Source organism: Drosophila miranda (assembly GCF_003369915.1).
Source record: "Drosophila miranda strain MSH22 chromosome Y unlocalized genomic scaffold, D.miranda_PacBio2.1 Contig_Y2_pilon, whole genome shotgun sequence".
Classification (NCBI taxonomy): domain Eukaryota; kingdom Metazoa; phylum Arthropoda; class Insecta; order Diptera; family Drosophilidae; genus Drosophila; species Drosophila miranda.
In genome coordinates this window covers 18,671,648-18,684,737 of record NW_022881614.1, presented here as the reverse complement: position 1 = coordinate 18,684,737, position 13,090 = coordinate 18,671,648, and positions in this window count along the sequence as shown.

Sequence of the window (13,090 nt, the reverse complement as noted above, 5' to 3'; positions counted from 1 at the left end):
ATAAGAGCCAGAGCAACCAAATTTGGTATCCACACTCCTGTGATATCGGACCTTGACCGTTTCGTGTGCCCAATTTTCGCCACCCCCCCTTCCGCCCCCGCAAAGGACGAAAATCTGGGGCATCCACAAATCTCAGAGACTATTAAGGCTAGAGTAACCAAATTTGGTATCCGCACTTCCGTTAGATCTCACTATAAAACGTATATCTCAGAATTTCGCCCCACTCCTTCCGCCTCCACAAAGGACGAAAATCTGTTGCATCCACAATATTGCACATTCGAGAAAACTAAAAACGCAGAATCATAGATAATGACTATATCTATCAGATTGCTGAATCAGGATCAGATAGGATCATTTTTGTAGCCAAAAGCAAGAAATCAATTTGCAGAGGGCACGCAGCGCCCGACGTCACGCTCAGACTGATTTTCTGTCTCTCTCGCACGCACTCTTTGTCGTGTGGTTCAATATTAGCGGCGTGTGCCGCAGGAGAGCCACACTGACTTAGTATCGGGTATAACTGTAGAGTTGCGGTGTACGCAGCAAAGTATTTGTATTCGTCGGAAGTGTACGAATTATATATAGTAAATGCCATAAGAAAAGGTTTATTTGTTCCATTCGATTCTTTATAATTTTGGCAGTTAGCAGCAGCAAAGCTTTAGTTTTCATGGGAACCGCAAGTGCTCTCCCATACAGCAGAATTTTTCTTTTTTTATACCCGATACTCAAAATGAGTATTGGGGTATATTAGATTTGTGGTAAAAGTGGATGTGTGTAACGTCCAGAAGGAATCGTTTCCGACCCCATAAAGTAAATATATTCCTGATCAGCATCAAAAGCCGAGTCAATTGAGCCCTGTCTGTCTGTCCGTCCGTCCGTCCGTCCGTCCGTCCGTCTGTCCGTCCCCTTCAGCGCCTAGTGCTCAAAGACTATAAGAGCTAGAGCAACGATGTTTTGGATCCAGACTTCTGTGATATGTCACTGCTACAAAAATATTTCAAAACTTCGCCCCGCCCACTTCCGCCCCCACAAAGAACGAAAATCTGTGGCATCCACATATTTAAAGATACGATAAAACCAAAAACGCAGAATCGTAGAGGATGACTATATGTTCTAGAGTGTAAAATCTCAACCAGATCGTATAATTATTATAGCCAGAATCAAGAAAACAATTTCATTCTTTCTCGCTCTGTCTCTCTCTAACACACAGGTTTCATGGTCGGTTTTGCCAATTGCAAAATATGAGTTCAAGGATCTCAGAACCTATAAGAGCCAGAGCAACCAAATTTGGTATCCACACTCCTGTGATATCGGACCTTGACCGTTTCGTGTCCAAATGTCGCCACACCCCCTTCCGCCCCCGCAAAGGACGAAAATCTGGGGCATCCACAAATCTCAGAGACTATTAAGGCTAGAGTAACCAAATTTGGTATCCGCACTTCTGTTAGATCTGACTATAAAACGTATATCCCAGAATTTCGCCCCACCATCTTCCGCCCCCACAAAGGACGAAAATCTGTTGCATCGACAATATTGCACATTTGAGAAAACTAAAAACGCAGAATCATAGATAATGACCATATCTATCAGATTGCTGAATCTTGATCAGATCGGATTGTAGGTTTGCCGCCTTGTCTTGCCTGCCTGCAATGAATTTCCTGAAAATTATCTTCATTATTATGTTGGTCGTATCCGGTGCAAATGCTCTGACTCAATTCTTTACGATTTCTTGAGTAAAACTAATTGTGATATTAGGGAACATCATGAAACAGGTGCTCTTCAATATGTACCCATTGGATGGCAAATGCAATCAATCTATGTGTGTGGATTACACTCCTGTATTTATTTTAATGCTTACTATCCAATAGCTGCTGATTTTGTGTAGTAAGTACAATTGAGAGTATATCAGGTTCATTGTGTTAATTTAATTTATCAATTTCAGCTGCCAACACCCAGCTCTTTTTGCAGAGTGTGAGACTTATGGAGTAGACACAACAGTAGACTGGCCCGAATGCTGTTGGAAGTGTGTCGATTTAAAAAAATGTTAGCCCTGAAGTTTCGATGATCAGTTCATGTTACAATTATGTATGCAAACATGCGAAATAAATATTTTATTACTCTGAATCCATGTCGAATCCTAATTACTGATTGAAGATCAGCGTACTGTCGCCCAAGCAAAGCGCCTTGGCCACGCCCCACGTCGTCACGTTCTGTGACTGCATCGAGCTCCTTAGATGGCTTTCCTGTCGATCCGCTTGCCATTCTTTATGTCCTGCTCCAGAACCATGAGAGACTTCTCAATGGCCGGCGCTGCTGTCCGATAACCCCCAAGCACACCTCGATGTGTCACTGAATCCGATTCCAATTCTTCTGCTGTCCAGGCTCGCCTCCTTGTTGGGTGGTCCAACGGGCGGTTGGCTTGCTATAGTCATCCTCAGATATTCATCGCATGCTATTATTGAAATGATTTGTCTCCAGGGATGACAGCTCATCGATATGTGATTATTGCACCAGGGATTAAAACACATTGATGTTTATTTTTAAAACATCTTCCGGTATAATGCCCGCACAATGTAATTATATCGGTTATGATACATATATACGGAATAGAATTACGGAATATTATTAATTCAGCAAGATGATGTATGTATTCAATTCCCCCAAACCAAAACTTACAATCGCTTCGCTGGCCTATCGCCAAGTTTTCTATGTGCCGTATATGCCGTAGTTTTCTAACCTCGATTTTGCCATGTATATTATTTATAGATTATATCATATTATTATAAAATATTATTATTATTGTTAGGTTAGGTTAAGGCGGTAGTAGGGGAGGAGAATGAAACCCCTCCGCCACCAAGCTCACTTGGTCCTATTAGAGGTCCATTGTGTTATTATTATTGTTATTATTTATAAATCAAATTACATTGTTTTAGTTCAGTTCATAAAATAACTAGTTCAATAAAAGTTTGTCCAAAAGATTTTCCAGTATTGTATGATATATAATGTCATATTTTTCGGTGAAGAACACGATTTATTAAACGTCAAAACACCAAAGTTATATATAATTTATATCGTAGTTAAGTATGTACACTAACCATACAGTATATAGATGTGCCAGTTCATACAACGAAAGCGTCACACACTGGCTAGCGCGTTCAGTACCCCAGAGTGACGTCATCATGAGAGAGAGAGCGCAGAGAGAACATCTTTGCATGTGTTAGTACACACGCAATATGTTTCGACAAAAATATGTGATTGTATGCTTTTTCAGATTTTTTGAACTCTCTCAGGTCTGGTTCTGTTTTGCCACCAGCATGTTTTAGTGTATGGGTGCACATGCATTCTCACGTACTTTGCGTGTGTATGTTTAGTATTGCTGGCCGCTAGAACTGAAATTTGAGTTTGGTTCTTGTTTTGGGTCTTTTGATGGACTGACCTACCGCCACAAAATAAATGAAGAATGGGCAGGGGGTGGGGGTATGGTACACTAGGGCGCGGGAAATAAAATAAAAGCTGTTTTTTGTTTGATTTATACCACAAAATATAAAATATTACAATAATATAATTGCACATTTATTTCCTTATTTTAAACAGGTTGATTATAAATTATAATAATTATGCAAACGCCGTCGGCTCTCGACTTTTTTGTTTATTATAACTAAAACAATGATGTATCTAAATATACAATATAAGAAAAAATATATATATACTTAAATAAATTTTCATAAATATATATATTTCTTTCTATAAATAGAGGATATTCCTTAAGAAAGTCGCCGCTCAAATTGGCTACCGATTGAAGATCGGTACCCAGGGAACACCACGAGGAGGCCATTATATATTAAATGGGGTCAAAAATTAATCTGACCTTTGAGTCGACTTGATATGACTTAATTTCAAGACTTTTAAGTAATTAAGTCACATCCATGTTCCCCGCCTAAAATTAAATCTGTTAGATATATGTACATACATATAAATGAAAATAAAAAATAAGCAAAATATAATAAACTTATACATACATGTTGGAATACGCCTATTCCCACATTCAAATAATAACATTAAATACTATTAAATAATACTATCGATATATTAAGTATTATTATGTAAAGTTAGTCTGGTCACACTTGAAGTGTCCACTTCCTCTTTCCTTTCTGATCTCGAATCGAATGTACGTGGTACCGGTGTTGCAGTGAAAAAGTAATCAAGAAATACATAAATAATCTTTAAAGAAAAATATAACTTGGTACTGTCATTCGTTTACTAATTGTCATAGCTAGTTATCCAATAGGTTATGGGCCCAGTCCACGCCAATTTAAATAAATTAAATTAATAACAAATAGTTGTGAAATTAGTTCCGCGTGCGTTCTTGTGTAGTTTTTTTTTTTTGTAGTGTGTGTGTGTATAATATATACATACATACATAGAAAATGGAAAGAAATAAGCAACATATTAAGCCTTTTTGTGGCGAGAAATATTCTATATGGAAATTTAGAATCAGAGCTTTGTTTGCTGAATTAGAGGTGCTCCAAGTAGTCGATAACATAATGCCTAACGAAGTAGATGATAATTGGAAAAAGGCAGAGCGATGTGCGAAGAGCATTTTAATTCAATATTTAGGCGACGCATTTCTAAACTTCGCGGCAGGCGACATTTCGGCACGTGATATCCTGAAGAATTTAGACGCCATATATGAGCGTAGAAGCCTTGCGTCGCAATTAGCTGCACGTAAACGTTTAATAACACTCAAACTCTCAAGTGAAATGACACTTTCGAGTCATTTTGTTATTTTTGATGAAACAGTGAGTGAGTGCTAAAATGGATGAGATGGACAAAGGGGCACATTTGCTGCAGACTCTACCTTCAACCTATAATGGTGTCATCACGGCAATCGAAACTTTGTCAGATGAAACTCTATCATTAGCGTTTGTAAAAAATAAATTGTTCGACTACGAGACCAAATTAAGAAATGAAAGTACTGATACAAGTAGTAAAGTCATGAAGGCAGTTGTAAGAAATAATAACAATTTTAATAATCGTAAAACGTTTGGATCTAGAAACACACGGCAAAAGATATTATTTAAGGGAAAAGCTAGAAGTAACATTAAATGCCATCACTGTGGCAAAGAAGGGCACATGAAAAAAGACTGTTAGCAGTTTATAAGGTTAAATCAAAATAAAGAAAATTATAAACATAATAAACAAGCTCAGCTTGCAGCATCGGGCCACGTGTTCGCATTTATGATGCGGAAAATGACAAAGAGTGATCAAATAAATAATGAACTCGGTTTTATACTCGATTCTGGTGCAACGGATCATTTGATCAATGACGACTCGCTGTACGCCGATTGCATCGAATTGGAGCAGCCAATTAAAATCGCTGTGGCAAAAGAAGGCGAGTTTTTATATGCCACTAAGCGTGGAATTGTGCGGCTGCACAATGGACACAATATCACACTGGAGGATGTGCTCTTCTGCAAGGAGGCAGCAGGAAACCTCATGTCTGTCAAGCGTCTGCAACAGGCAGGGATGTCAATTAAGTTTGACTGTGGTGGTGTCTCAATATCAAAAAATGGAGTAATTGTTGTTAAACATACAGGTATGTTGGATATACCTGTAGTCAAATTCCAAGCATACAGTGTAGATGCTAGGAACAAAAATAATTATCGATTATGGCATGAGAGGTTGGGGCATATAAGCAATGCAAAATTGCTTGAAATAAAGAATAATAATTTATTTAATGACAGTAATCTTCTTGTTAATTTAAAAATATCAGATGAAGTTTGTGAGTCATGTTTAAATGGGAAACAGGCTAGGTTGCCATTTAAGCAATCTAAAGATAAAAGTTATATAAAACGACCCTTGTTTGTAATACATTCAGATGTATGTGGCCCCATTAAACCAGTTACACTAGACGATACAAATTATTTTGTGATCTTCGTAGATCAATTTACACATTATTGTGTAACCTATTTGTTAAAATATAAATCAGATGTATTCAATGTATTTAAAGATTTTGTAGCAAAGAGCGAGGCTCATTTTAATTTCAAGATTGTCAATTTGTACATTGACAACGGTAGAGAATACCTGTCGAATGAAATGCGTGAGTTCTGCGTTAATAAAGGAATAAGTTATCATTTGACAGTGCCACATACACCTCAGTTGAATGGTGTTTCGGAGCGAATGATAAGAACCATTACAGAGAAAGCTCGTGCTATGGTAAATGGTGCAAAATTAGACAAAAGTTTTTGGGGTGAAGCTGTGCTAACTGCAACATATCTAATCAACAGAATTCCAAGCAAAGCACTTGGTGATTGTAAAATGACCCCATATGAGCTGTGGTACAATAGAAAGCCCAATTTAAAGTTTTTAAGAGTGTTCGGTTCAACCGTGTATGTGCACAACAAAATTAAAAAAGGTAAATTTGATGAGAAATCATTCAAAGCTATCTTGATAGGGTATGAACAAAATGGACTCAAATTGTTTGATGTCATTAAAGGAAAAGTTATTGTTGCAAGAGATGTTGTCGTAGACGAGACTAATATGCTTTATTCTAGAGAAGTAAAATTTGAAACAGATTTCCCGAAAGAGAGTAAGGAAAGAAGTCAACAAGAATTCCTGAATGAGAGTAAGGAATCTGATCAGCTTAATTTCCCGAATGATAGTACGGAATGTGGAATCCTGAATGAGAGTAAGGAATGTGATCAGTTTTTTTCCGAATGATAGTACGGAATGTGGAATCCTGAATGAGAGTAAGGAATGTGATCAGTTTAATTTCCCGAATGAAAGTACGGAATGTGAAATCCTGAATGAAAGTAATGAATGCGAAAAGCTGAATTTTCCGAATGAAAGTAGGAAAAGAAAAACTGATTTCCTGAATGATAGTAAGGAATTATATATCCCGAATGAGAGTAAGGATTGTGAGAAAGCTGATCAGCCAGATAATTGTCGTGAAGAAAATAAGGATACTAATATAATTAGTAGAAAAAGTGAGAGGTTAAATCTAAGCCGAAGGTGTGCCCATATAATGTTTGATGAAGTTCCAAATTCTTTTGATGAAATAAATTTTAGGAATGATAAATCTGATTGGGAGGAGGCAATAAATACAGAGTTAAATGCCCATGAAATTAATAACACCTGGACAATTATAAAGAAGCCAGAAAACAAAAATATTGTAGACAGTAGATGGGTATTTTCCATTAAATATAATGAACTAGGAGTCCCAATAAAATACAAAGCTAGACTGGTTGCAAGAGGATTTACTCAAAAGTACCAAGTAGACTATGAAGAAACATTTGCTCCCGTTGCTAGAATTGCCAGTTTTAGGTTCGTACTATCATTGGCAGTCCAGTTTAATTTGAAAGTCCATCAGATGGATGTTAAAACAGCTTTCCTCAATGGTACATTAAGTGAGGAGATGATATATATGCGGCCTCCTCAGGGCGTATCATGCGGTGCTGGGCATGTATGCAAACTGAACAAAGCCATTTATGGGCTCAAACAAGCAGCTAGATTCTGGTTTCAAGTATTTGAGCAAGCATTGAAAGAATTCGATTTTGTAAACTCTCCCGTGGATCGTTGCATATATATTCTTGATAGAGGTGACATAAAGAAAAACATATATGTATTATTATATGTTGATGATGTAGTAATAGCGACAAGGGATATGGATAGAATGAATAATTTCAAAAAGTATTTAAGCGAAAGATTTAGAATGACTGATTTAAATGAGATAAAACATTTTATCGGTATCAGAGTAGAAATGTTTGAAGACAAAATATATTTGAGTCAAGCTGCATATGTAAAAAGAATTTTAAATAAATTTAACATGGATAGTTGCAATTCAGTCAGTACTCCATTACTAAATAAACTAAATTATGAGTTACTTAACTCAGATGAAGACTGCAATGCTCCATGTCGTAACCTTATTGGCTGTTTAATGTACATAATGCTGTGTACACGACCAGATTTAGCTACTGCTGTAAATATCTTGAGTAGATATAGTAGCAAGAACAATGCTGAGTTATGGCAATGTTTAAAAAGGGTTATTAGATATTTAAAGGGAACTATTGATATGAAGCTTATATTTAAAAAGAATACATCATTTGAAAATACATTAGTTGGCTATGTAGACTCCGATTGGGGTAGTAATGAGATTGATAGAAAAAGTACAACGGGTTATTTGTTTAAAATGTTCGATTCCAATTTAATTTGTTGGAATACAAAAAGACAGAATTCAGTGGCAGCTTCATCAACTGAAGCTGAATATATGGCCCTATTTGAAGCTGTAAGAGAAGCTTTATGGCTAAAGTCTCTTCTAAATAGTATTAATCTTAAACGCGACCGACCCATTAAAATTTATGAAGACAACCAAGGCTGTATTAGCATTGCAAATAATCCCTCATGTCATAAAAGAGCAAAGCATATTGATATAAAATATCATTTTTCAAGAGAACAGATAGAAACTAATGAGATTTCTCTTGAGTATATGAATACAGATAACCAACTTGCTGACATCTTCACGAAGCCACTACCTGCTGGAAGATTTGCGGAACTGCGGAACAAATTAGGACTACTACAAGAAGAATGATTGCAATTTAATGAAAACATGAACATGAAGCTTTATTAACGATTTTATTACATTAATTCATATATATATTTTTTTTTTGATTTGAACCAAAAGAACCAATGAATTGTTAAAGTAATTTAATTTTATGTTAATCTAATTTTAAAGTGATCTGATCGGGTTTTTCTGGGTTTTACCCGTATCCTTAGAGCAAATGCTAGATCACATAACACTTCCCAGAATGCACACCAACCACATTAGAATAACAATTGAATGTTACCGTTTTGATTTAATGATGAAAACATTTTTTTTTATTTTTATGATTTTGATGATTAATGTTATTTTTGAGGGGGGCGTGTTGGAATACGCCTATTCCCACATTCAAATAATAACATTAAATACTATTAAATAATACTATCGATATATTAAGTATTATTATGTAAAGTTAGTCTGGTCACACTTGAAGTGTCCACTTCCTCTTTCCTTTCTGATCTCGAATCGAATGTACGTGGTACCGGTGTTGCAGTGAAAAAGTAATCAAGAAATACATAAATAATCTTTAAAGAAAAATATAACTTGGTACTGTCATTCGTTTACTAATTGTCATAGCTAGTTATCCAATAATACATTTTATAAAATTAAATAAAAAATCCTACTGCCGCAAAATTTTGAGCTTCTCGTATGATTTTGCATTTTGATTCCCTATCATCCTATCTGTTAACCATTTACAATTTTTTCTAATCAAAATCAATACAAACTGATTGAGCAGATGATTTCGGTGTACAAAGCACGGATCGGAAAATTTAAACCAGTCTGCATATTTATCTATTTTTGACGTTAAAATTATAAATTTTTGGACTATGCTTCTTTTTAAATTGAATTTGTGAGACTTTGTCTCGAAATGCCGATTAAATATATCAAAATAAATTTTAAGTAATGTAAAAAATCTTCAGAAGGAGCTTTAAGTTTCAAACTACTGCTGACATAGCCAAAATTTTTATTGAGTATTAAATACTCGGAAGAACATCGGACCTCATCGGACGATTTTAAAAGTTCAGAGCATTTATTGCAGTCATACTTTTTCAGCAGCTTATGCAATAGATACCCTGCATAATATCTTAATGCATTCTCATTAAATGTGGCTTGGATACTTAAATCTGTTGCTTCTATCGAAAGTTCTAACTCTGCATCTTCGTTAGTGGAAGCCAAGATATCGTCATCAAAAGTTTTAGACCCTGATGCCGACTCACTTGACACATTATCTTTTATAATGTTAATTAACATTGTATCTTCATCGGGCGAACAGTTCCCAGATACTGTAGTGGAAGTTAGAACTTTCATAGAAAGCATTTTACTAATAATTACATTAAATTCATACATAGTTGGATTATTGTTGGTAACACCGCGAGATCTGATTAAATAAAATAAATTTTTTAATGGATCTTGGTTTAATTTGGATGTAGCAATATAAAAAACTTCAGCTTTTTCACTCCAAACATTTTGGGCCAATGAAAGTATGGAGTTGATTGTTAAAATCATACCCTTTATGCAGTAGACTTCCTGTGGATATTTAAATTCTTCAAAATATTTTCGCATATCCGACAGGGTCTCATTGACAAGATTTTTGTCTTGCAGTGCACTCCTAAATGGGTTTCTATCGTAGAGGACATGACTATTTAGACAGTCATATAATCTATTCATTTTTTCAATAAATGTAGCCGTCGCTTCTGCATTTTCTTTGCACTTTAAGAAGCCTCCAGAACTAATCATTGTTCGAAGAGCAGCGGCCACACTATGGCTAAACACTTGAGTGGCATATTTGACCATCATTTTTTCAAAGCTATTTGGATATATATGCTTTGTTGTTAATTTCGGGCAGAGTCGCGTTGAATTTCTGGAATCGATTTCATACAGTTCTTCGACTATTTTCCATGAAACAACGCCATCAGGGGTATAAAGATTTCTATTTCGGAAAATGTTCCTTTGCGATTTAATCAAATGTGGAACATCGTAAATCGCAAATATTTCTTTATCTTGAACTTTAAAGCTGGGGTTCTTAATGTCGACTCCCAGTCTTCTGAAAACAGCTCTATTATTTGAGCCCTGGTCGCAAATAGCTGCTCGTACATTAAGCCCTAAGGCTTGTGCTTGTTCAATATTAGCCGTCACTTTATTTAAAAGGGCTTCGTGTTTTATACCATTTGCAGTTACAGTATAACCTAAAACGTATTTCCAGTTTTCAAATAGGCCTCTTATCATGAAAACACAGACTTGCTGCCCTAAAAGGCTTTTTGTATTTTGGCCATCATTTTCGTAGCCTTGAATTTCATCGAGTGCAATATTATAATGAAGACCTCGTTTAATCTTAATTTCGTCAAATAAAATTACTGCTTCTTTTCCCTTAGAACTCATTCCATCAAAAATTGTCTTTAAATTGCTGAGTAAATCAGGATTAAATCCTGGCCTCATGTTTTTCAGCACAGCCCATCGCGCTAACGTGCGTTTTGATGGCAGTTTTAAATTTAGAACATCTCGAAGATATTCATAAGTCCTTGACGAGTAAAAGTTAATATTTTGCGCAATAACTTTTTCTGCGGGGCTATAGCTCAATGTCTTTTTTAAAAGACATATACATATCGTTTTTGCCTCCGCAGAAACATGAGTCATCTTGGCTATTATGGGAATAATATTTGGTTTTAAGTTAGTTGTTTTGATTCTGTAACGCCTATTCCTGCGATATACAACCCTTTTTAAGGCAAAAAATCGATCTTTCAATTTTTTAAAGCCATTCTCTCTTTTTTTTTTTGGTCAGCCATTAACTCATAATATTTGTTTCTTTAATATTTCTCGTTTTGCTCTCTTTTTAAGCAATTTTCGCAGAACTTGATATCAATCGATTCTTTATTTTCTAATGAAACTTTTTTAGGCGCTTCTGTTACGCACTGTTGCTCTAGTTCGTTTGACATTATATTATGCACATCTGCCAGTTTAATTCTCTTAGCCTGCAAAAATTGTCCTATTGGTTCATTATCTTGTATATTTTCTGAAAATTCGTAATCATTACAAAGATCTGCATTGAATGCAGTTAATAAGGTATTTTCAGACAAGTTTAATGTTGGCATTTTCTACCGGTTTTCCGGTTATCTTTTTGATTAGCGGACGACATAGTATTTTATAATAATCCAACTATGTAGGTTAATAATAATATTTATAATAGTATATTAATTTGAATATAATGGCTAATATAATGCACTTCACTGCGCACTGACTTTACTCACACACTCAACGCATTCACTTGCCGATAACGGGGATAACGGGCTAGCCACCCAAACGTAGAGCTTTACTCTGCAGGCGTCTTAGTCCTACTAGAATGACTTGCTTAACAAACACTCACACCCACTTAGATATAAACGAGGGGGAACGTTGTGAGTTGCTGCGGACACCGCAACTCTACAGCTATACCCGATACTAAGTCAATATGGCTCTCCTCCGGCAGACGCCGCTAATATTAAACGACACGACAAAGAATGCGTGCGAGAGACAGAAAATCAGTCTGAGCGTGACGTCGGGCGCTGCGTAGCCACTGCAAATTGATTTCTTGCTTTTGGCTACAAAAATGATCCTATCTGATCCTGATTCAGCAATTTGATAGATATGGTCATTATCTATGATTCGTGTTTTGTGGATGCCCCAGATTTTCGTCCTTTGCGGGGGCGGAAGGGGGTGTGGCGAAATTTGGACACGAAACGGTCAAGATCCGATATCACAGGAGTGTGGATACCAAATTTGGTTGCTCTGGCTCTTATAGGTTCTGAGATCCTTGAACTCATATTTTGCAATTGGCAAAACCGACCATGAAACCTGTGTGTTAGAGAGAGACAGAGCGAGAAAGAATGAAATTGTTTTCTTGATTCTGGCTATAATAATTATACGATCTGGTTGAGATTTTACACTCTAGAACATATAGTCATCCTCTACGTTTTTGGTTTTATCGTATCTTTAAAAATGTGGATGCCACAGATTTTCGTCCTTTGTATGGGCGGAAGTGGGCGGGGCGAAGATTTGAAATATTTTTGTAGCAGTGACATATCACAGAAGTCTGGATCCAAAACATCGTTGCTCTAGCTCTTATTGTCTTTGAGCACTATGCGCTGAAGGGGACGGACGGACGGACAGACAGACATGGCTCAATCGACTCGGCTATTGATGCTGATCAAGAATATATGTATATACTTTATGGGGTCGGAAACGATTCCTTCTGGACGTTACACACATCCACTTTTACCACAAATCTAATATACCCCAATACTCATTTTGAGTATCGGGTATAAAAACAAGCAATCTAATACAATCTAATGTAATTAATGGGGAATAAACACAACGTACCAGCGGAAAAACGAATCACTTGTCTTTCTCACAAGCTTCGCACGCGCTTTTTGTCTATCCATCATTCCACGCATTCATACTCACACACACTTACGTGCCCTTTAAGAGTACTAACACTTTTCTAAGAAGCTTGCCACCGAGCAT